General features: G+C 39.8%; 1 long non-coding RNA gene across 1 annotated transcript; it reads left to right on the top strand.

Annotated features, from left to right (window-relative positions):
- Positions 1-1,334: 1,334 nt before the first annotated feature.
- On the top strand, positions 1,335-1,806 carry LOC145004558 (uncharacterized). Its single transcript, XR_013662405.1, has 3 exons — positions 1,335-1,354; positions 1,531-1,639; positions 1,741-1,806. It is a non-coding gene; the product is annotated as an uncharacterized LOC145004558 (long non-coding RNA).
- Positions 1,807-22,768: the final 20,962 nt, after the last annotated feature.

Here is a 22,768-nt window from a genome sequence, read left to right on the forward strand (position 1 = left end):
CAATACATAGGCCACAACACTGTTTAATTTACATTGTGACCTTATAAAAAAAATTTAGGGGTGTTTTAGAAAATTACTTTCATTTCTTTCTGTTACAGCATTGTATAAAAAACAAATAAATGTAAGAGTAAGAGGGAAGTTGCGCATGAAAACTGGAACTCTGCAAGATTCTGAAGAACTTCTGACTTTGTTTCACCACCTTCAATTCCTTAAGCATACAAACTACCTATCTTTCCTCCAGCCTTAGATTCTCTTTCAAGTTTCCACAGTCTTCAAAATAATAATACCCAAATATAAACATTTAATCATACAAATTATCATTATTAATACAAGAATTCCAATAACATTATTTACCTCAGGAGACATGTTTTCCATATTTTGAATGAGATGCTAATAAAAAAATGGCTTAATGCAAGGAGTCTTTCGGTGAAGGTTCCAGTTGTTCATGTTTTTACTACTATAGTTCCAGCTATGATGATAGCAGCATTGTACTTTTTTCATCATAGTGTAGCTGCACAAATAGCTCAACAAAAGGAATTCAATCTTCAAAATCCATCTGCTTAGCATTATGATGTCTTCTTGCTTCGAATCATGGTATATATAAATTGATTTTTTTTTACTATAAAGTTGTGCTAATTTCATTTTTATAAATTTATACTAATTTTGTATGGTTTATTACTTTAGTATTTTCTTCCCAAATTGTTTCCACCTGAGCATCTTCAAGAACTCGATGCATCTAAATATGAAGAATTCATTGGAAGGCCTGTTCAAAGGATGAGTCTTTTGCGGGTATGCCAATTAATTGTTTTTTTTCCTAAATACAATATTATAAGTATATTTATATCCAAATATATATATCAACAGAAGGAAGGATCTAATGCGGAAATGATGGAAAATGATTTTTAAATCGATTCAGCTGAAATACTTGATGAAATGACAACCCGAAGAGGGGAACTGAAACTAAGGTAGATTACCGAGGAAAGTTGACTCAAAATGTATAAATGACTACTCACAATTCTTTGCATTGTATTTTGAAAATTTTGGTTTTAGCGATTGTATGTTAATATCACGTTTTAAGAGATTGACTATGTGATGCCTTGTTTCAAATATAATATGATACATTTACCAAGTTTAATGAAACAAAGTATTCAAAATACCTTTGCTTGTATTGGATTTTATTATGTACTTGTGCTTTGAAAGATATGTTTGTACAACACTTATGGTGCATAGGTTATGTTGAACTCACGAATATTATAATATGCTTATATACACTAAAGCTTATAATGGTGTGACTTGTTTTTCCTCACAGCTACTGGAAATCGTCATAGGCTCTTTCACATCAACCTTGCAGGAGGTAAGTAACACCCCCCCCCCCTAAGCATACAAAGTAGTTTATATAGCTACTAAACAAGATTGTTGAAATTCCATCAAATTGAGAAAGTTTTTGTTAGCTATTTTGATTAAAATGGAATCTTTTTATTTATCTTGCGTTACTATTTTCATACTATGAATTTATTAATGATTTTTTAGGAGCTGCTGCTATTACTGAAACATGGAGATTTAGGAAGTCGGTTAATTCATGCATTGAACAAATTCTTTGCATGGATGGAAGCCGAATGCAAAAAGAGTTGGCAAATATGTGAGTTACTTAATCATTATCCTAAACAAATATGTTTGATAATATATAGAATATTTCTACTTCATACTAAATCCATTTTTTTTTGTTTTTCCTATGTGTAGAATGTTGAGAAGGTATCCAAATCATCCAACAATAACAAAACTTATATCCAAACGTTTCTACCGTGAGCATGTTTTCGATGATTCAACATCGGACATGAACCCTAAGATATCATATTTTGGCATTCACATTTGAGGAAGTAATCCGTTCAAAGGCTTATAGTGGAGGTGTTTATTGGTTAGGTATGTAAAATGCTTACTCTTGATTATATCATTGCAATGCATATAAAAAGATCTGCTATAATGTATGCCTCTCTCACCTTCTTAAACCACTTCTAAGACAAAAAACGAACTTATATAATGATTATTTGTCAACATGGAATGTCTAGGGCTTCAAATTACTTCTTTAGCAATACATAAAGCTCCTGCCATTTTTGTTTAACAGCTTCTCTAACACGCATGGGCGAAAAGACTACCCTTCTATCACCCGATCCTGTTGTTACATCTGGCATTCCATGTTGCAGGTGTGTTATTTCTTTGTTCAAAATCCATGCTTATATGAATTTCACTTCACATTATTGTGGTTGGATTTGGGACATGTTGTTGAGATTTGGGACATTCTACTGAAAATTTCTTCTGTTTCATGATTGTAGGTTAGTACAGAACCCTGGTGAATTTGTAATGACATTTCCAAGGGCTTACCACATAGGATTCTACCATGGTGATGTTTTGCATATATATATATATATATATATATATATATATATATATATATATATATATATATATATATATATATATGTATATATATATATATATATTGTGGTTGGATATATTTATACTTTTATAGACTCTAATATCAAACCATTGTCTTTAAAGGTTTCAATTGTGGGGAAGCTGCTAATTTTGGAGCCCCCAAAGTGGCTTTCAGTAGCTAAAGAGGCTGCAGTGCACAGAGCTGCCATGAATTTTCTTCCTATGCTTTTTCATCAACAATTGCTTTACCTATTGACCATGTCATTTATTCCAAGGTGAGCTAGAAATATTTCTAAGTCTTTTGACATATGAAGCTAGAAAGAGTTATTCCAAATATATCAGGAGGGGTAAATTGGTAATATTGTTTAAATGTATTTTAATGGCAGGGTGCCTAGGTCCTTGTTACTAGGGATAAGAAGCTCTCGTTTAAAAGATCATCAGAAAGAAGAACATGAGCTTTTGGCGAAGAAGGAATTCAGTTCTTCACCATTCCATTAAAGAGGTACTTCATACAAGTTTACATGATACTCTTCAATAAATATAGTTACTTTCTACTACTTTGTGACTTTTCTTCCCCTGACACTTGAAATAACAAGGTAAGGAGAGCATTCTAAACATTCTAGAAACTTTAAAAGAAGAAGGATATGGGTACACATAAGATTTTGGAAGTTTTATTCATGTTTCTTGTAGATGACTTGGTCGTTCACTTTGCAACAAAGCCTCCATCACTTGGTATGTGTTGTTATCTTCTCTCTAGTCTTTACTTACACTGAGTTTACTCAAAGTGGCATATTTCTATCTGTGCTTATGCTTGACATAGCAAGTGTTATTGGCTACTTGTTGTGCCTTTGAAGGGGTATGATTCTCATCACATAACTGAAGAACATCTAGGTGGCAAAATAATATCACATTATGTTCTACTTTGTGCCTTTGAAATTGCAAGAGATGCTGGAGCCCTTAGAGAACCTAAGGACAAAATGGAGAAGTGAGTTGAAGAGCTGACATGGAGATTAGACTTTAAAAAGCATTTGAGGGTATATTTTTTTATATTTCTTTTATCTAATTAGTTTGTAAATTGTTGTTACAACTATTGATCTGTTTTATCTTTCCATGGAACGATTATTTTGTATGACATTAAGTTTTATGCAATGGATTGTATTTTTTGTATATGACATTTTATTTTATATTATGTGACATTAAATACAAATTTAATTTGAAAATTAGTAAATCTAAAAATAATATTTTTTTTAAACAGTTAAAATTATGATACGCAAAAATGTGTGTCATCTTCATTTATGACATGGCCTTTCTTGACAGGGGCTTTCTTGATACGCATTGCGTGTCATTAACACGCGCATCGTAAGGTTACGACACGCGAATGCGTGTCGTCTTCCTTTATGACAGGGCCTTTCTTGATACGCATTGCCTGTCGTAAACGTGCGTCGTAATTGCGCATCTTAAATGAGCGTCGTAAATGCGCGTCGTCTCTCATTATGACAGGGCCTTCCTTGACGCGCATTTGCGCGTCGTCTGAGCCTTTTACGATGCACAATGAGCGTCGTAAACGGTTGTTTTTCTAGTAGTGATATAGATGTTTTAGCAATGAAATTGTTTGCTCCTTGTAGAAACGAACTTGATTTCTCATTTTAGCAATGAAACTTGGTTACTCATTTGAGTAACGAACTTTATTTCCCATGAGAATATGAACGTTGCATCTCATTTGGGCAACATAATTTACTTCTCATGATGACAAAGAACTTTGTTTATACAAACTTATTTACTCATTTTAATAATGTATTTTCGTTTATGGAAACTTTTATCAAAACTTGATTTCAATTCATGAAACGTATAAAACCCATAAAAATCAAGCTAATTTTTAACTTTTAAAATGCTTTCCAAATTCAATAGTTATTACAAAACATGTTTCCAAAATATTTATATCATAGTATCCCAGGAACAAAATCATCAAAACATGGAGCGGTTCGATCACGCCTTTACCTTGCCACGATCCATCCCCTGATGTACCTGAAACAAAAAACTGAAACTATAAGCCCGAAAGCTTAGTGAGTTCCCCCAAATTACCAATACATATATAATCCACGTAACCATGTCAGCAACATCATAACACCCAAACAGAACAACATGTAATGGGTCCACAGCCTTACAAACTAGATTACCCCCTGGGCCCACAATGTGAGTTTGAATTGCTTCCGACCCAGAGCTTACATATGGCTTGCCATTGAGCCCATAGTACGAGTCTCCCTTAGCCCATAACTGGAATACTCTCGGGTTTTTTGGATTACCGCACGAAGTAGTGTCATCTCAACCCACCCCACATAAAATAGCGACATATAATGACATAACTACTAAGCATGCGGATAACATATGATAACACAGGTAGTCCTACAGGACGACCTAACTGGCATAACCGCTAGCACACAACGCTAACTCATACTCAACATCTAACACTACTAAGATAACATATCCAATGGGCCGGCCTTGGTACCTTAGACCCCTTAGTATAGTAATGATAACTCACCTTGCAAATGTCGACTCGGTAGATGAACTCAACCTCTCGGATCACTGCCACAAACTCCACCACCTATTATCATGATACAACCATACTTGTAAGTTCCCAACCTTTCAAGGTACCCCATAAGTCAACCAATCAACCAATGGTAAAAGTTAAAGTCAACAATCAAGGTCAACAGTCCGTGTTGACTTTGGCTCGCCGAGTATCCTCGACTACTCGTCGAGTTCCTTGAGATACTCGTCCACTCGTCGAGTCACCAGAGTGAATCGTCGAGTTCCTAAGGTTTGCAATTGAAGCTCTAAGGTCACTCGTTGGGTTTTTCCTTCTTGCAACTCGACAAGTTCACACGCATCCATCAATTGGGGAAACCTTTAACCAACTCGCCGAGTTCTTCATCCAACTCGTCGAGTCTACGGAAATCTTCATTGGACTCTCCGAGTTGTTCATTCAACCCGTCGAGTTCAATGCCCATCTTCAAATGACTCGCTGAGTCAACTATGCGACTCGTTGAGTCCCTTCAGTCCTTTAACCATGCAGACACTTTTTAAGCAATACCAAGGCCCCAAATTGCAGATCCAACTTCCTTAGGCATGTTTATAACGTAAAGTTGCGAACTTTACATGCATGCATGGCTAAAAAGGCTCTAAATGACAAATCCAAGAATACAATGGAGCTTTACACTCAAGGGAGGCTTCATATGTGACCAAGCTCGAACTTTATGAACCTAAAACCCAAGAAGGGTCCAGATCTACAGTTACAACTTCAGATATAACTCATACACCACAATATCATCATAACCAAGCCAAAATAACCCTAAATCTCACCCAAAAGAGGTCTAGAAAGAAATGAGGTAAAGGTGGTGACTTGATACCTTCAAATGATGCTAACCGAGGTAGATTTCTGATTCCCCACACCTTCCTTGCTTCTAGCCTCTTGCCTGCAAGGCTCTTCTTTTCCAAGGATCCATTTTCCGAAGCTTAAAACACACAAGAATGAAACACCACACGGATTAGGGTTTTCTGGACTCTCAAGGGGCTGTAAAGAGGCCAAAGGAGGCTTATGATTCTTTAAATAGGGTGCAAAACCCCCTGGATTTAGGGTTTCATCTTCCAGCTCCTACTCGTCGAGTCCCTTCTTGGACTCGGCGAGTAGGTCATTAAAACATGTGGACCAACCCGCTACAACTCGACAAGTAGGGCTACCAACTCGTCGAGTAGACCCAAAGACCAAAAAGATTCAACATAAATCAATACCTGAGAATTTGGGCGTTACAACTCTCCCCCACTTGAATTAGACTTCGCCCTCGAAGTCTACTGCGATGAACAATGTTGGGTAATGTTCCTGTATCTCTGACTCTAGCTCCCACGTCCACTCAGATACATTCAGATGCTCCCATTGTACCTTCACTAAAGGTATCTCCTTATTCCGCAAAACTTCCGTCTTCCTTTTAAGGATGGCCACAGGCCTCTCCACATAATTCAAGTGCTCATCTACCTAAATATCATCCAATGGCACCACTGCCCCTGATCCACAATGCACTTCCGCAGCTGCGAAACATGGAAAGTGTTGTGGATCCGACTAAGCTCCTCCAGGAGCTCTAGCATGTATGCCACCTTGCCGAACCTAGCAATGACCCTGAACGGTCCAATGTATCGGGGACCTAATTTCCCCTGCTTCCTTAAGCGGATCACACCTTTCCATGGTAAGACCTTCAGAAGAACCATATCTCCCACCTGAAATTCTAACTCATATCGGTGTCTATCGGCGTAACTCTTCTGCCGACTTTGAGCGGTCTGCAGCCGCTGCCTAATCTGTTGAATCTTCTCGGTAGTCTGCAGGACTACCTACGTTCCTCCCATCACTCAATGCCCACCCTCACCCCAACAAACCGGGGTGCGACATTTACGCCTGTACAATAACTTAAAAGGTGGGGCGCCAATGCTGGAGTGGTAGTTGTTGTAAGCAAACTATACAAGAGGTAGGTGGGAATCCCAACTCCCACCAAAATCAATGACACACACCCTCAACATATCATCGAGGGTCTGAATGGTCCGCTCGCTCTGACCGTCTGTCTGCGGATGAAACTTTGTGCTAAAGTGCAAGCGTGTGCCTAGTTCCTCGTGTAACTTCTGCCAGAAACGGGAGGTAAATCTAACATCTTGGTCTGACAATGGAGACTGGAATCCTGTGGCGAGCAACTATCTCGCTGACATATATGTCGGCCAACCTTTCGGCCGAAGAGCTCTCCTGTATCGCCATGAAATGAGCATTCTTGGTCAATCGATCCACAATGACCCATATAGCGTCGAACCCTTTCGTTGTCCTTGGCAGCTTTGTGATGAAATCCATCGTGATCTGTTCCCATTTCCACATGGGGATCTCCAGAGGCCGCAACTTACCATGCAGCCTCTGATGCTCGGCCTTGACCATTCTACAGGTAAAGCAACTCTCGACATAACAAGCGATTTCTTGCTTCATACATGGCCACCGGTAACTCAAACTCAGATCTCGATACATCTTGGTGGCCCCCAGGTGTATGGAAAAATGAGACTTATGAGCCTCCTCCATCATTGTCTGCCTGACTCCACCAGTCATCGGAACCTAAACTCGACCACATCGGGATAATAACCCCCGCCTATCCTAAATATACTGAGCGCTTTCTCCCTTGATCCTTTCCATTTTCCAGTTCTCTGGTCGTATCCCTTGACCTGGGCATTTCTGATCAAACTCACCAGCCGGGAATCCACCGCTATCCTCATACACTTTGTTGGGGTGGAAGACCCAGCTGACTTGTGGCTCAACATATCCGCAACCACATTCGCTTTACCAGGGTGGTAAAGGATCTCACAATCGTAGTCCTTGACTACATCTAACCATAGGTGTTGTCTCATATTCAGGTTCGGCTGATCCATGATATGTCTCAAACTCTTGTGATCCGTGTATATGGTACAACGGACCCCATATAGGTAATGCCTCCAAATCTTGAGAGCGAATACCACTGCTCCTAGATCCAGATCATGTGTAGGGTATCTCGTCTCATGTGGCTTCAACATTCGTGATGCATAGCCTATCACTCGTCCTCTCTGCATGAGAACCGCCCCTAAACATAAGATGGATGCATCACATAATACCACAAAATCCTCTACTCCCTCGGGGAGTGTCAAAACTAGAGCCTCACACAAACATCGTCGGAGGGTCTCAAACGCCCTTTGTTGCTCGGGGCCTCACCGAAAATCCACCCCCTTCCTCATTAGACGAGTGAGGGGTACTGCAATCTTGGAGAAGTCTCGAATAAATTTCCAGTAATACCCTGCTAACCCCAGAAAACTCTTGATATCCGAAGCAGACCTCGGCACCTCCCACTGTATAACTACCTTGATTTTGGCCGAGTCGACCAAAATCCCCTCCTGGTTAACGAGATGTCCAAGGAACTGGACCTCTCGTAACCAAAACTCATACTTCGAGAAATTAGCATACAACTGTTCTCGTCTCAAAACTTCCAACAGCTCCCTGAGGTGTTCCTCGTGCTGCTCTTGGGTCTTGGAATACACCAAGATATCATCTATAAACACAATCACCGAGCGATCAAGCATCGGTATGCAGACCCGATTCATCAGGTCCATGAATACTGACAGCATGTTGGTGAGCCGAAACGACATCACCATGAACTCGTAGTGACCATAACGAGTCCGAAACGCGGTCTTTACCACATCCTCCTCTCTAACCCAGACCTGATGATATCCCAATCTTAATTTAATCTTGGAGAACCAAGATGCACCCTATAACTGGTCCAAGAGATCGTCTATCCTCGGGAGTGGATAACGGTTCTTCACGGTCAACTTTTTCAACTCCCTATAGTCAATGCACATCCGGTGCAATACATCCTTCTTCCTAACAAAGAGGATTAGTACTCCCCATGGAGAACTGCTAGGTCGAATTAAATGCTTTCCCAACAGTTCCTGCAGCTATGAAGACAGCTCTTGCATCTCAGGTGGCGCCAGACGGTACGCCGCCTTGACAATAGGAGTCGCACCCGGTACCAGGTCGATCCGGAACTCCACCTGCCTCTCCGAAGGTATCCCAAGCAGCTCCTCCAGAAACACATCAGCATACTCCCTCACCATTGGAAACACTAAAATTGAATTATGGTCTCCAACCCGCGTATCTAACATGTACACTAGGAATCCCGCACAACCTTGCTGAATATACTGTCGAGCCCTAGCAGGTGAATAGAATCCCGACCCCGCTCGGGCGCCCTCGCCATAAACTATCAGTTCTCCCCCACTTGGGGTTCAAACTACCACTCGATGGCCCTCACAATCTATCTTGGCACCAAAGCAACTAATTCAATCCATACCCACGATCACGCATACTTCCCTCATGGGAATCGAAATAAAATCGATTGGAAATACCACTCCGAAAAACTCTAACTGACATCCTCGGTAGACCGAAGAAGCAGAAACTCCATGTTCGTTAGCGATAGAAACTCGCAATGGACACTCTATCTCGTTAACTGGCACACCAAACCCCTTACTAAACGTCTAAGAAATGAAAGACCAACTCGCCCCCGAGTCAAATAATACCAAGGTAGGCACGGAGTTTACTAAAAACGTACCTAAGCGCAGGTACCACATATAAGCATAACAAAGATATAATAAACAAGATAAAGGATAGAAACATACCAGCAAACACATCCGGTGTTGCTCTAGCCTCCTCTGCCGTAAGCTGGAAAGCACGCCCCTAAGCCTTCGCGGGCTCGGCCTTAACAGGCCTCCCATCAGCGATCCTCAATGTAGTTGGCACTGGAACCTATGCCGGATTGGCGGCTAGCAATAGGCAGTTGGCCTTCACATGGCCAACCTGATCACAGTGGTGGTATAACCTCATACCCGAAACTGGGGTGCCCTGGCGACAATCCTTCTCATAGTGCCCCTCCTTGCCACACATATGGCATCCGCTACCCACTCGACATACTCCTAAATGACTCTTACCGCACTTCCCACATGTGCGGCTTTGCTGACCCCCAGCCCTCGAATCAACGGTCTTATATCGCTTCGGTGCCGACTGAAACTATGTTGGGGCCGAACTCTGCTCCCTCAACTACAGCTCGGTCTCCAACCCATGTTGCCTAGCAGCCTCCTGCAACTCCAACAGAGTATCACATCGTTGAGTAGACACAAACTGATAGATTTCATTCTTGAGGATGCTCAGATAACGAGTCATCTAAGCCTACTCGGAAGCAAACTCTGAGCAGAACATTGCCCTCTCCATGAACATACGGCTGATCTCCATCATCGACTCTCCGTCCTGCCTCAAAATCAAAAACTCTTGAGCTAACCGCCCCCGCTCCACCCGTGGAATATAGCGGGCGCAGAATATCTCCCTGAACTACTCCCAAGTAACAGCAGCTCTGTGATCATTAGTGTACAATCTGGTAGTCAGTCTCCACCAATCCTTATCCCCTAGCGTCATCAGGTTTAGGGCACATCTGACCTTCTGGTCAGTAGGACATGAACACGTGAACAAACAGCCCTCCACGTCAGATAACCATCTCATAACTCTAATCGCATACTGAGTACCATCGAATCTCGGGGGCTTCGTTTTATCGAAGTCCCGATACTAGAAACCTCATCTAGCTCCACCTCCTCCTGCCACTGTTACAGCTGATGCAGCTGCGGCAGCAACCATCTCTGCAAGGTGTGTGTAATGCTCGTCAAAGTACTCGACCATAACGATCTTAATAGACCCAAACATCTCCGGTAGCTGTGCCTGGAACAAAGTGAAAACCTCATCATGTAGGACCTCTCGAATCATGGCATCAAGCTCATCCATCCCCATCTATACCACATGATCAGGTGTTATAGGCATGTCCTGGCCTCCGTCCCCTGATCATGATCCTGACTCGGATGCAGTCACAAAACATCTCGTCATCACCATGCTGAAAACACACCAACAGATATCAGAGGGTCGCATAACAATAAGTGACCAACTCCTGACTAAACCCTAGGGGTTGTGACTTCCTTGCTACGCGTATGGGACCTGTGCTTTCAATAGTACGGGCCCATACTACCTTCCACACCTACCCATATTTGTCTCAAGTATCACCACAACACCCTAACAACATACATATCATAGCTAGCGCCCAACTCTCATTCCTAAAGGAATGCTAAACTATCTCACAACTAGCCTCATGGCTTGTCACTACCCACTCATCCATGAAACTTCCATCAACCCTGCAGTGCTAGTTTATGCTAGCCATACATAACGTTGGACCTTATAGACTCTCAAATATCCGATCCTACCCTAAGGTCAAATTAAACATTCTCGGGCTATAAGATCTTGATTATATACAATCGTGATGCATACACAAGTAACTATAGTAATGATGTCAATCTCATATTAGGAAAAACCCTAGGCTAGCAGGCATCATGTAATCAAGCAATTCTATCATGCAATTCCTGAAGATCCCTAGCCTAGTACTAGCATGTTGTTCTAACATATAACGTAATCAAATAACTATATGGTATTTTGGGGTCTACTTACTGGCTCCGGCTGATCGTACGCACTGCATCCTCTTTTACTTATTTTGAAAACCATTTTACAAATCATTTCGGAAACCTTCCCTTGATTTGAGATTGGATTCCCACGAATGTTCCTCCAATTCACTCAAACCAACGCTCTGATACCAACTTGTAACACCCATAAAAATCAAGCTACTTTATAACTTTTAAAATGCTTTCCAAATTCAATAGTTACTACAAAACATGTCTCCAAAATATTTATATCAGAGTATCCCAAGAACAAAATCATCAAAACAAGGAGTGTTACGATCACCCCTTTGCCTTGCCACGATCCCCTGATGTACTTGAAACAATAAACTGAAACTATAAGCCCGAAAGCTTAGTGAGTTCCCCCAAAATACCAATACATATACAATCCATGTAACCATGTCAACAACATCATAACACCACAACTGAACAACATGTAATGGGTCCACAGCCTTACAAACTGAATTACCCCCTGGGCCCACAGTGTGAGTCTGGATTGCTTCCGGCCCACAACTCACATCTGGCTTGCCATCATCCCACAGTACGAGTCTCCCTTAGCCCGTAACTAGAATGCTCTCGAGTTTTTTGGATTACCGCACGAAGCAGTCTCACCTCAACCCACCCCACATAACATATCGACATATAATGACATAACTACTGAGCATGCAGATAACATATAATAACACAGGTAGTCCTACAGGCCGACCTAACTGGCATAACCACTAGCACACAACGCTAACTCATACTCAACATCTAACACTACTAAGATAACATATCCAATGGGCCGGCCTTGGTGCCTTAGACCCCTTAATATAGTGATGATAACTCACCTTGCAAATGTTGACTCGGTAGATGAACTCAAACTCTCGGATCACTGCCACAAACTCCAACACCTATTATCATAATACAACCATACTCGTAAGTTCCCAACCTTTCAAGGTACCCCATAAGTCAACCAGTCAACCCATGGTAAAATTCAAAGTCAACAGTCAAGGTCAACAGTCCGTATTCACCTTGGCTCGCCGAGTATCCTTGACTACTCATCGAGTTCCTTGAGATACTCGTCCACTCACCGAGTCACCGGAGTGACTCGTCGAGTTCCTAAAGTTCGCGGTTGAAGATCTAAGGCCACTCGTCGGGTTTTTCCTTCTTGCAACTCAACAAGTTCACACGCATCCATCAATTGGGGAAACCTTAACCGACTCGCCGAGTTATTCATCCAACTCATCCAGTCTACGACAATCTTCATCAGACTCATCGACTTGTTCATCCAACCCGTTGAGTTCAATGCCCATCTTCATATGACTTGCTGAGTCCCTTCAGTCCTTTAACCATGTAGATACTTTTTAAGCCATACCAAGGCCCCAAATTGCATATCCAACTTCCTTAGGCATGCTTATCAAGTAAAGTTGTGAACTTTATGTGCATGCATGGCTAAAAAGACTCTAAATGACAAATCCAATCTTATAATGGAGCTTTACACTCAAGGGAGGCTTCATACGTGACCAAGCTTGAACTTTATGAACCTAAAACCCAGGAAGGGTCCAGATCTACAGTTACAACTTCAGATCTAGCTCTTACACCACAATATCATCATAAACAAGCCAAAATAACCTTAAATCTCACCCAAAAGAGGTCTAGAAAGAAATGAGGTAAAGGTGGTGACTTGATACCTTCAAATGATGCTAACTGAGGTAGATTTATGATTCCCCACACCTTCCTTGCTTCTAGCCTCTTTCCCTCCAAGCTCTTCTTTTCCAAGGATCCATTTTCCAAAGCTTAAAACACACAAGAATGAAACACCACACAGATTAGGTTTTATTGGACTCTCAAGGGGCTGTAAAGAGGCCAAAGGAGGCTTATGATTCTTTAAATAGGGTGCAAGATTTAGGGTTTCATCTGTCATCTCCTACTCGCCGAGTCATCTCCTACTTGTCGAGTCCCTTCTTGGACTCGGCGAGTAGGTCATTAAAACGCGTGGACCAACCCGCTACTACTCGACGAGTAGGGCGACCAACTCGTCGAGTAGACCCAAAGACCAAAAAGATTCAACATAAATCAATACCTGAGAATCGGGGCGTTACAAAACCAATATTATTATTTTAATCTACGAGTACTCACCAACTATTTTTATAGTTAACGCTTGTTTTACATGCTTTTTCAGGAATCATCTAGTAAGAGGCACGTAGAGTCACATCACTTTTAGGAGCATTCATATGTGTTGTATTTCAATTTACATTGCAATTTCTTTTAAAAGTTGTTCAACCCCATTATAAATTTAAAATAATTTTTAACACTATGGTTGGTGTTCTCTTTTAACTTTTTCTCTGAAACCCTTTATACTTCCACACCTCGTGTTTCCGCTTTAGCGGGGTATGACATTGGGACTTGAGTTTGAATCAAGCTAGGATAGGGGTAAAGTAGTCTTTTAGCCCCAAGCATGGACTTATGATTTTGTGTTGGAACCTAATTATTAATTGGGTGTTGTTTTGATATTGACAGTTTGGGAAGTTTTCATCCAATTGCGATGGTTTTGTCTATGGGACTTCAGCAGTGTGAGGTGAGTTACTTTGAAGTAGAAGTTGGTCTAAGGCCACAATGTCGGCCCACTAGTAGGAGTTGCTAGTTAGATGATTGTCTTTGTGATAATTATCTGGTATGCCACTATCTGTATGCTTTATGTGCTATTATGCTATGTTATTATATGGTAGTGGTAGAGGGTGAAATAGTCCCCGGATACTGGGTGAAAGATACCGAAGGGGTAGGTAGGGCACCGAGATATATCTGACAGGATATTTATGTATGTTATGTTATGTTATTATGTGGTAGTGTTAGGGGGTGAAATGTAACGCCAGTGTCTCAGGGCTAAGCATTAGTATGGTGATGTAATAGTCAAGTCAACTATTCTAACTCGTTTTGAAGTAATAAAGATGAATTATTTTAGTATTATGTGAATTTTTGTGTTTCATACTTATTTATAAAGGTATAGTAAATAAATGATAAAAATAAGCGTCAAAATTTAAGTGTCAGATAGACTCGATATTGATGAAGGAAGTTTTAGTGGCCGTGACAAGAATTTCAGACATATAAAGAATGTCGAAATCCGAGTTATAATGAAGAAGTTATGGTCTGTTGAAGTTTCGCGACAAAACCAACATGACACTGTGTGACGTAAATAGTGAATTTACGATAGAGTACTTTTTAGCATTATCAATCTAAACAAAAGGCGTAGTATAGGTTAAACCGAGAGCGTGCATAAAAAGAACGCCCAAAGCTGACTTCATATGAGGAAGTTATGATTTTTCTCAGATTTGACCTAACAGTGCACAACCTGGTATTCGAATTTAAGATCGAGTGGTTTTTGGCCAACGCAACATAAATGAGAATTGAAGATCTCATTATTAGTAGCGCAATGGTAAAAAGGCAGACAAAAAAGGATGTCGGATGAAGAAGTTATGAATTTTTAAAGGACTTTTTCTGTCCCGACATGTTAAAAATATAACTGTAAAAATTAAGTCAAAATTAGCCAATGGAGTCTAAACGAAAGTCTGTAGAGTATGATCCCACCTACGCGTTGATATAAAAAACATCCAAAACGGAGCTCGTATGCAAAAGTTATGATTTTTCTAAGTCGGGAATGAGCTGTGCGAAATCGGGTGACGTGACACAATCCTAACCATTGCTTTCTCCCCAAGGCTAGCCACCAGATAGTGACACCTGGCCTAGACTCGACGAGTAGGAGTCCCAACTCGTTGAGTAGAGTTCTCTTCCATGCTATAAATAGAGGTGTCGGGTGAATATCCAAACTCATACCTTCTGTTGGATGAGTTTCTAAGTCCGTAACTATATTTAGTATGTACTTGACCCGGTTGTGCATGGTCCTTTTGGGTTGCCTTCATCGAAGCAACATGACAAGGTAATTTGAGGAGAGAGAGAGAGAAAGAGAGAGAGAGAGAGAGAGAGAGAGGATATTATGGTTTATTAATATATTATAAGGATAATATATTAAAAGAGAAATCATGTTTATTTAATTAGTATTGGTCATAAATTTATTAGGAATTAATTTGATGACTAAAAGAGATTAATTAAATAAAAGGGGCATAAACTGTCAAATGTATGATAGCTGAGTTTTGGGCTAAGGGAACCCAATGGACTAAAGGGGAACGAAATTATGATGAAGGATCATCATATTTCATCCAAGGGCCTTATTCCAGAAGCTTCCTTGGGCTGCTTGCTGGCTAAGTTATCCATTAGGGTTTAGACTGAAACCCTAGCAGCTATCACTATAAATATGTCCCCAAGGCTCCAATTTTTGGCCACTTTCTTCCAAGAGAAACCCTAGGGCCGAAAATTAGCATCCTTCCTCCTCTCTCAAATTTTCCTTCTTGCTTGAGGTGTTTGTGATCCATTAGAGGAGTTACAATTGTGACTCTAAGATCAAAATAAGAAGATAAGAAGATCTAAGCCACTTTTTGAAGAAGTAAACATCTAGATCTGATGTATTAAGTTAATTTTCGAATTATATATGCTAGGATAGGGTTTGCAAGTCTTGGATTCAATGCATATAAAATAGAGAAACCTAGATCCAAGCATTAGGGTTTGTATGAGCACATAGGATTGTTCTTATGCATAAAACCCATCAGTGGTATCAGAGCCTTGATTGGTTTCTGTTGTATGTGATTCTTTAACTGTTTAATTACTGAAAATCATTTTTCTTGCCTCTTCCCGAGTCAACTCGGCGAGTCCAGGACTGACTCGGTGACTCTATGCATCAGGCAGAGGATATTTAGGGATTGTGTTGCAGTTTTGTTATGGGATTAATGACTAAATTGTTTTTTGAAGATAAAATACGATTTTTATTGTATTTGAATGATTATCCCTACCAAAACAATAGATAATTTCAAATCTTTTGAATAATAGTTTGTTTATATCATAAATATGGATTGTTTGAATTATTTGGTAATTATCTTGTAACGAAAATTGGATTAGGTCAAATATGGATAATTATGAAATTAATTGTTTAATTTAAATTATTTGTTATTTAATCCCTTTTGTTTTGAAAAGTTCAAAACTTGTCCTCAAGTTTTGAAATTTAAATTTTATGATTAAAAGGTTAATTTTGAGTAATTTAAATTTCAAACCCTTAGAGTTTTACAAGGTTAAAATTCAACCCTATACTATTATATTATTACAAGATTAATATATATATATATATATATATATATATATATATATATATATATATATATATATATATATATATATATATATATATATAAGAATAAGCTAGTCTTATCGCTAGTAGGCCTCATTCACGAAGCCGATCTATAAAATGGGTATAAGGTTGCTGCCTATAAAATGACACTTAATGGGTGTACACTCACACCCACCACTTGCTTGATTCGTGGAGGGTCGTTAGCCGAACGGATAGGATAGGGCACCTAATACCTCATTATAAGTATAATGAATATTGCAAAGTAACTAACATGTTTTTACAAATTCCCAATCTTAGTTACTTTAGTGGAGCGTGCGTGGATAACCGGCACACTAATTTGGGATTGACATTGGTGGAAAAGGGTGGCTCGATGTTTGTCACAGATCAATGGAGCGTGCGTGGCTAACCGGCACATTGATTAGGTGATAGAGACATTGAGTGCACCATGTTGATTCGCATGGTTATTCACAACTTGTTTGAGATCCTCGGCATCCCAGCCGGAAATTTGAAGTGTATATCGAGATTTAAACATGCCAATTAAAAGTTCAATGAATCTCAAAGATCTAGGAGTTTTCAAATACATTTTAAACTTGATCTCTTTTATGTTTTTCGTGGTGAAAATTAGTGAATCGTCAATCACTTACCTACAAATTAGTTACTTTTAGAGTACGAAATCCCTTTCTAAGTTGTAAATAATGTTGTTGTGTCCTATCCCTGATTTCTCATTTGGGTGTTTAATTGGGGATTCAATTCTAAACAATCTTTTTTCCTTTCTATTTGCAGATGTCTAACGCAAACAACAATGCTCCTGGTTCATTCTCCTTAATGAGCCTATGTCAAAAAGTGATGTTTCATGGATCGAATTTCAACGAATGGATAAGTTACATTTGCATGATTGCTCGTTACGAGGATAAATAATATGTCCTCGACGAGAAGCTTGAAAAGATCAATCTAGAAGTCGCTACTCCCGAAGAAATGGCCGTCTTTGAGGCCCACGAGCGTGATGCAACGAAAGTTCACTGCATTATGCTGCCCACTATGCATCTTGAACTCCAAAAGTCCTATGAGGACATGTATCCATACGAAATGCACCAAGATTTGTTGGAGAGGTACCACCAAACGCAAGGCAAGAGTTCTATGAGATCATCACCAACATTATCATCGCTAATATGGGGAGTGGAGAGTCCCTAACCTTGCATTTGCAAAAGATGCAGAGGTATGTTGATCGTCTTTTCAAGTTAAATGTTAACTTTGGGGAAGATCTAGTTATCGACATCATTCTCCACTCCTTTCCCTTGTCTTACAACCAATTTAGGATGACCTACCACATGAACAAGGAATAGGTCACCTTAAGCAAACTCCAAGGGCTCCTAAGGACAGATGAGAGCAATCTTAAGGACAAATTTGTTGCATCATCCTCTACTGTGGCTGCTCCCGTGTTGGCAATTGGATAAGGAAAGGGAAAGAAGAGGAAGGCTCCATGTAAGAGCAACCAAAAGGGTAAGCCCCATGATGGTTCCTCTTCTAGTGGAACCAAAGTTGGTTCGGTCAAACCCTCTTCCGACCCCAAAGAAGCAGAGTTATATTACTGCTACCAGAAGGGCCACTGGAAACGAAGTTGCCCTAAGTATCTACAAGACATAAAGGATGGAAAGATTAAGCCCACCTTCATAGGTATGTATTCTATTAAATCTAACAACTCATCATTTGCTACTTCATGGGTTCTTGATACATGGAGTGGTTACCACATTTGTTCTAATTTGCAGGGCCTAAGAAGAAGTAGGGAGATGGAACATGGGAAGATAAACTTGATTATGGGAAACAGAAGATCGTCGCCTATGACCAGAGTCGGAGTTTATTCTTTAGTGTTGAGTAATGGGTTAGGATTAGATTTAGATAATTGTTGTTATTCGCCAGATATGCCAAGAAACATTATTATCATTTCATGGATTGTTTAGACAAGGTTTCAGATATCCTTTTGATAATAGCAATGGTTCTATTAATGTTTATTTGAATGGTGTCTTTTATTTCAATGCATTACCTTGTAATGGGATTTATGAATCTGTGATGGTTGTTGATAATTTAGGAAATGATGTATTGAATATTGATTCGTCTACTAGTCTAGATAAAGCATGCTTGTAGCATTGTCGCCTTGGCCATGTCAACAAGAAACGCATAGCCCAACTCCAAAAGGATGGAGTGTTGGAGTCATTCGACGTTAGGGACGATGGCGTGTGTGAATCTTGTTACTTGAGAAGATGACCAAGTCATCCTTTATTGGCACTTGTGAAAGGGGTGAGGGTCTATTGGATCTCATACATACTGATGTATGTGGGCCCTTTAGATCCACCACAATGGATGCTTTCCGCTTTTACGTGACTTTTACGGATGATTATAGCAGATATGGATATATCTACTTAATCAAGCAAAATTCAGAAACCTTTGAAAAGTTAAAAGAGTTCAAGAATGAAGTGGAGAATCAATTGGGCAGGAAAATCAAGATGCTTCAGTCAGACTGAGGAGGAGAGTACCTAAGTCTTGAGTTTCACGACTATCTAAAAGAATGCGGAATAGTTTCGCAATTGACGCCTCCGAGAATGCCACAATTGAATGGTGTGGCTAAGAAACACAATCGGAATTTGTTGGACATGGTTCGTTCTATGATGAGTTGAGCTTCATTACTAATAGCTTTCTGGGGGTATGCCTTAGAGACGGCCGCCCATATCCTTAACTTAGTTCCCACCAAGAAGGTTACCAAAACTCCACACGAGATGTGGATAGGGAAAGCTCCCTCGTTGGCACATATTAAGGTTTAGGGTTGCGAGGCTTTTGTAAGACGAGAGACTCACGACAAGCTCGAACCTCGTAGTGAGAAGTGTTATTTCATCGGCTATCCACAGAAGTCTTTTGGCTATCTCTTCTACAGACCGAGTGACAATGTTGTCTTCGTTGCTAGAAGAGGAGTTTTCCGAGAAAGGGAACTGATAAGTCAAGAAGACAGTGGGAGGCAAATTGATCTTGAAGAGATTCAAGAGCAAAGTGATTAAGGTGCCACACCCCCGAACCAGACGGCGGAAACGTCCGAGGGCTGTCGTGACTCAATTGAATACCATCACAATGAATATACATGAAACATAACATTATACATCACCAACATTTGGAATGATACAAGTGGTAGCGTTTACATCCATTACATTGTTCCCAAAATATTACATTCTCAAAAATATCTGTTTGATACTAAATTAAACCACAGCAAAACGTCATAGAGTACAATTCATCCTTCACTTTATCTGTTACCGAGAATACAAGTATTTTGAAAAACGTCAACATATGAAATGTTGGTGAGTTCATAAGTAATGTTTGAAATCCAATGTTTGTAATGTTTTGAAAAACACCAGAAAATCCGATATTTTCTGAAAATAGTAAAGTCAAGAATGTGTGAAGATCCATAGGTATGCTTGTTTGTTTCTATACTTGTAAAAATTGTTCATTTAAAATTTGGGTGCATTCTGAATCCGTATGTATTGAAATACCCTAGGAAAACCCGATGTTTTCCTAATTCTTTGAATTACATGAACGTACATTGAAACAATTGTAACGTGTGAAGTTATCGGTACCAGGCGACGTTGGATTATTTTTGAGCATGATTATTTGCTACAAACACACATTACACAAACGACTAGTCTATAGCAATACTAACGATCCCGTAGGCGTCGTCCGTACTAATCACGTTATCCAACCGCCCTGACTACGTGTAGTCCCACACCCGAAGAGAACGAGGACACGAAGGCCTCAGTGACTCCATTAGCCGGTTGGGGATAAAGGGTACGAGGGGTCCCAGACTCGCCTCGCATGAAAATGTAGACTTTACTAGCAATACCAAAGGACCCTTGGGGACCAGTAGTATACAAGCCATTGAAAGTCCTTTTACGTTATGTCGGGTCGGTAAAACCCAACACTTCGTAAGAGAGAGGTCTTCGGGCCTTAAGATCAGGTCATTGGGCTAGCTAGGCTCAACGAACAAGATTTTACACTTTTGGGGCCCAAAGGTGGTGCGTAGATGTCTGTGCACACTCGCATGTGTATTGACTTCCCAAACGTTGTTAGTTATGATTCGTAATGTCGAAATGTCATAGTGTCGTCGTGTTAGTAGTTTCGGATTTTTATTGGTTCGAGACCGAACCAATTCGTTTGACAACGACTTTTGGTGTTGTAATGTATTGTATTTCGTCGATAGTCGTGGTACCATCATTTGATCAAATTGCATGTATTGAACTAGTCTTGAGAATTTTTCTGTTTTCAGCCCCTCCTTATTTGTAAAACTTTACTTTTTCAACCCTTTATTTAAAAACTTTCCGGTTTGGTCCTTAAATCAATTTTCTTGACATTTTAATACCAAAAATTATTGAAATAAGTATTTTCCAGCATATTTTTCATAGAAAACAGCTTGAGTCCCTGAATTTCAGTTTTTCTCGGTTATAACCCTTCTTTTTCAAAAGTTTGACAATTTTGGCCCAAATTGTAAATTTTTTTTTGCAACTTTGGTCCTTTTTAAATTTAAAAAGCATTTTAAACCTTTGAAAAGGACTTGGATCACTTATAGTCCACTGTTTTACAGAAAAATACAGTTTTGGCCCTCCAAAACGGAAAATCTCGCATAATGGGCCTCCTTGGGCCGAAAATGTCATTTTTAGCCCATTAAGCTTGAAATTTATGTTTTTAATCCTCTAAATGAGTATATTTCCAGAAATTGTTTTATTGAAACTGTTTTGACATAGTTCATCCATCAGAATTCGTGATTTATCAATTTAGGCCCTTAAATTTTGGATTTTTCTCATTTTAAGTCCAAAAATGGTGTTTTTAGTCCAAAGAAATTGTTACTAAACCATTTAGTCATTTTTCTAGAAATACTTTGTATGTAGAAATATATTTGATGCTAAAATCATTTAACATAAGGTATATCTCGGTTTTGAGGGGTTTTATGGCTAGATCCAACATTATAACACACAAAAGCACACATATAAGCATGGAAATCATACAAAGCATACAAAACACATATAGATCTACACTTTCACTTGTATTCCCCCCCCCCCCCCCCCCCAAAAAAAAAAAACTTATGAAAACCGAAAATAGGGGGTATGAAGCTCACCTTGTTTGAAGCTTTCGGTTTTTGGAAGAAAAGATGGAAGAAAATGGAGTGATTTTTCGGCCTTAGCACCTTTCCTTGGTAGATCTCGAGTTTGGTGACTTCTAAGGTGCATGATCACAAGTTGGAATAGATTTAGAAGAGGTTTTTGATGGAGTAAAGTAGTTAGATCATGGATATAACTAAAACTTACCTAAAATGATGATTAACTTGCAAGATCCTCTTGAAAGCTCCTAAATTTCGAGATTCTTGGAGTGGGGAGGGAGGAGTGTTCTTGAGTGATCTAGAGAGAATGGGATGGATTTTTGTGAGTGTGTGTGTTATGTTCGGCCGAGAGTGAGAGGGAGGAGAGAAGAGAGTGATTTTTGAAGTGACATGCATGGAAGAATGAGATGATTTGCATGGATATCCAATAGGTAATAATGATGTGGCACAACAAGTCAACTCTTCCATCCCAAATGATGTGGCACAACAAGTCAACTCTTCCATCCTCTTGGGCTTGTGCATTGGGCCGAGATTTTTGGAAGGAAAGAGAAAATTTGGGCCTTTTCCCCTAAGCCCACTATTAGAGTTAATCTTGGGTGTTTTAAGTCTAAAGAAATGTGGTAGGATTTTTATATTTTTATTGGACTAGTTTAGGTTATTCATGTATCAAGGCTTATAATTCCTTTCATTCTAGGTCCAACATAGCCCAAGAATGTTGAAACAAATAGATGTGGGTCCAATTAGAGCCCATTTAAGAGTTCTAAACCCAAATTAGTCAAATTGGAAGTTTATTGGTCTATTAGGCCCAATTAGGAAGTTCTAGCCCAAAGTGGACCTAAGTAAGAACTTCTAGGGTTTCCAATTGCTTGTTGACCATTTGAAATGATCGTATGGTGTATTTGATTGAA

The sequence above is a fragment of the Lactuca saligna genome, chromosome 7 (assembly GCF_052625555.1).
Source record: "Lactuca saligna cultivar CGN05327 chromosome 7, ASM5262555v1, whole genome shotgun sequence".
In the NCBI taxonomy this organism is placed as follows: Eukaryota; Viridiplantae; Streptophyta; class Magnoliopsida; order Asterales; family Asteraceae; genus Lactuca; species Lactuca saligna.